General features: G+C 56.3%; 1 non-coding gene across 1 annotated transcript; it reads right to left on the bottom strand.

The window, feature by feature from the left end:
• Nucleotides 1-391: 391 nt before the first annotated feature.
• On the bottom strand, nucleotides 392-494 carry LOC123581737. Its single transcript, XR_006703974.1, has one exon. It is a non-coding gene; the product is annotated as a U6 spliceosomal RNA (small nuclear RNA).
• Between the last annotated feature and the right edge of the window lie 2,648 nt (nucleotides 495-3,142).

Raw genomic sequence — 3,142 nt, 5'->3', positions numbered from 1 at the left:
ATTCCCACAAAGGCTGCAAGAGGGTTCCCCTTTCTCCACATCCTTGCCAACACCTGCTGTTTCTTGTGTTGTTGATTTTAGCCATTCTAACAGGTGTAGAGTGATATCTCCTTGTAGTTGTGATTTGCATTTCCCTGGTGATGAGTGATGCTGGGCACCTTTTCATATATGTTAGGCGTCTGTATGTCTTCTTTGACAACATGGAATGCTTGGGGCACCTGGGTGGCTCAGTCAGTTGAGCACTGAGTCTTGATTTTGGCTGAGATCATGATCTCATGGTTGTGAGATTGAGCCCTGCTCTCGGGGGGGCGGGGGGGGGGGACGGGGGCTCCACACTGGACACGAAACCGGCTTAAGATTCTCTCTGTCTCTCTCTCTCTCTCTCTCTCAAATAAATAAGGAATGCTGCACAAATTTTCAGGTCATCCTTGGGCAGGGCTGTGCTAATCGCTGTATGATTCCAATTTTAGTGTATGTGCTGCCGAAGCGAGCACCAGACTAATTCTTTAAAACACTTCACAAATCGGGAGACAAAAGGTTTGTTCAACTGGCTTCGGGTGAGCAAACCATGTACTACGTGGGATCCAGTGAGCAAACCATGTACTACGTGGGATCCGTGGGAAATGTGGGAAAGTGAGACGATAAAACACTTAAGATGCCCCTTTACTTCTAGCTGTGTTCTAGTACCAGGAAAGGACCTGGAAGTAAAAGAACAGAATCAAAACTGGATCTGAAACCTGGTCCTCTCGTTGAGGAAGAAGGGATGGCAGTATTCGAGTGTCTGCTGTGCTCCTGGAACCTGGCACCCGCGGGTCGTCCCCGCGAGACCTTGGGGCTGCCTAGTCCTGATGTTGCAAAAGAGCATATGCACGCTGAGGACAGAGGGCAAGCCCGCGCTAGTTGGCGGAGGGGTGGGCACTGCAGTCAGGCCTCTGGGGAACCACGGCCCACACTCTCAGCAACCACACCCCAAGTCTATTTGGATTGTTGCAATTCGGCACCACCCTCCACGGCCTGCCGCAAAGCCGGGCTGAAGATTCGGTCCAGAGGCAGGTGAGTCTGAGGAGTTTTACCACCTGTCCCCTTCCCGTGGACACTCTGGCATACACAGCTCTGCGTGCAGGCAGATGATGGTCATGGCCCCATTGGAACACAGCTGTAGGAAGACCAACACTTCGAGGGCAGGGCTCTGGGCCAAGTGCAGACTGGCCCTGTATGCAGTTTGCTTGTGCTCTGAAGCCTGGTGCTTGGGGGAAGCTGCAAAGAGGTGGGGTCGGGGTCCCTGGGGCTCACCATGGGGCAAGCACATGGCCATGAGATGTGCTACTGTGGTCACAGAGCTTCAAACCAAGGACAGTTTATTCCACAGACACACCCTATGCATCAACTGTGCAAATGCACAGTTGTGGTTCAAAATGCAGAGGTTTTCAGGTAGAGGTTGGTCAAAGGTGGAGCTGTGTAATTGCCCATTTATTCGGGCAATAATGATTCACCGGTCCTCTGTGCCCAATTATAGTTGCATCGCCCCCAAGTCTCCACTCAAGGATAACGTTCTTCCTGGATGATTTTCTGACTCCTCCTGTGTCCTCAAAATTCAGCAGCTTGACTGGAGCATGATCATTGCTCAACGGCTGGTGTGTGGGGAGCCCCCATGATGCCTATTTCCCGTCGCTCTCGCCTCTGTGGAATCCCTCCCCGCGAGTCTGGGCAGAGCTGATCTGCTTTGGATGAATCTAACGTGGAGAAGTGATGGGATGTCTCTCTGGAGATAAAGTTATAAAGAGACTGGCGTCCACCCTCCATCTTGCACACCCCCCGCCCTCGGAAGCTCGCTCCAGAAGCTACCGTGTTGTGAGCAACAGAATGGGGACGCCCATGCGGCAAAAAACTGCTGTCTCCGGTGAGTGGCCAGTGGGACCCGAGGCCTGTTCACAAGCACAAGAGTGGGTTTGAGCCTCGAGACGCTGACAGTCTTGTGAGCGACCCTGAGCCAGGCCCGCCCAGCCGAGCCATTCCCAGGGCCATGGCCACACGAACTGCGAGACAAGTGTTTGGTGCTCTCACACACCAGGTTTGGGGCAGTTTGTTACATGGCAATAGATAACTGATCCAGACTTCTAAGCGAATCATGCCCAGGTGACTGGACTGTCTAAAAACGTGTGCCCGTCCTGACACTCAATCCCCGCTGGCTCAGACTGATCAGAGCTCCAGGGTCCCTGCCGCCCCAGTGTCCCCTGGCGGCCCCTCGCCCTTCGCACTGGCTGTGCTCGTCCCTGCCGCCCTGCTGGAGCCGAGGCCCAGAGAGGCCCCACAGGGACGGAGCTCCTTCACAGCTGCAGAGTCTGGCAGGTGCCACCATTCGCGAGGAGACGGAGGAGAAGAGACAGGGCGGGGCACACGCTGCCTGCAGCCCTCGCCACTCACAGGTCAACCCCAAGTCCGGGCCCGGCCCTCAGAGCCCGCACCCAGACGACGAGGCAGCGAGGATTCCACTCGACCTGGTCACACGCAGGGCGCGACGGTCCAGCCGAGCCCCAGAAGGCAGTCTCGGTCTCCACCTGGCCAGACCTGGTGGCAGGGATGTGGCCTCAGCTGCCACCCGACACTGCAGAGCTATGGGCCTTCTGATGTGGCAGAGGACGGTCTCTCCAGCCTGCGGACTCATTCAGCCAGGGGGCTCAGCACCAAAACTGACAGGCAGCTTCAGCTTTACGAATTGCACTGGCCTGACCGACACGGGTGGGGGGGGGGGTGGAACTCTACCCCCAGAGGCCCGGATTGGGCCGGCTGCCATGGCAACTGCCTCACAGCCCAGAACTGCCTTTCCTTTGAGACCAGTGAAGGCAGGGCGGGAGCCAGCCCATGGCACCGGCTCTCTCTCCATGTGAGCTTACGGGCATCGCTGCCTTCCCTGCCTCCCCGGCCAAGGTCAACCCAATGAGTCCAGCGTTCATGGATCTGTTATCGTGCAGAGCAGCGGGGTGGGTGCTTCTGCTCTGCCCTCCTAGAGACCCTGCTCTCCTCTTCCCCCTCAGCCTCCAGCACTCCCCAGGCAGCACTCTGTTCCACCTTACTGTTCCTATCTTGCAAAAAAAAATTCTCGGCAAGTCTCCACTTACCAATGAGACACATTCCCTGGCCA

This window comes from Leopardus geoffroyi, chromosome A3 (genome assembly GCF_018350155.1).
Source record: "Leopardus geoffroyi isolate Oge1 chromosome A3, O.geoffroyi_Oge1_pat1.0, whole genome shotgun sequence".
NCBI classification, from domain to species: Eukaryota; Metazoa; Chordata; class Mammalia; order Carnivora; family Felidae; genus Leopardus; species Leopardus geoffroyi.
Note: the sequence above shows the minus strand (reverse complement) of the source record. Positions and strands in the feature narration are given on the sequence as shown.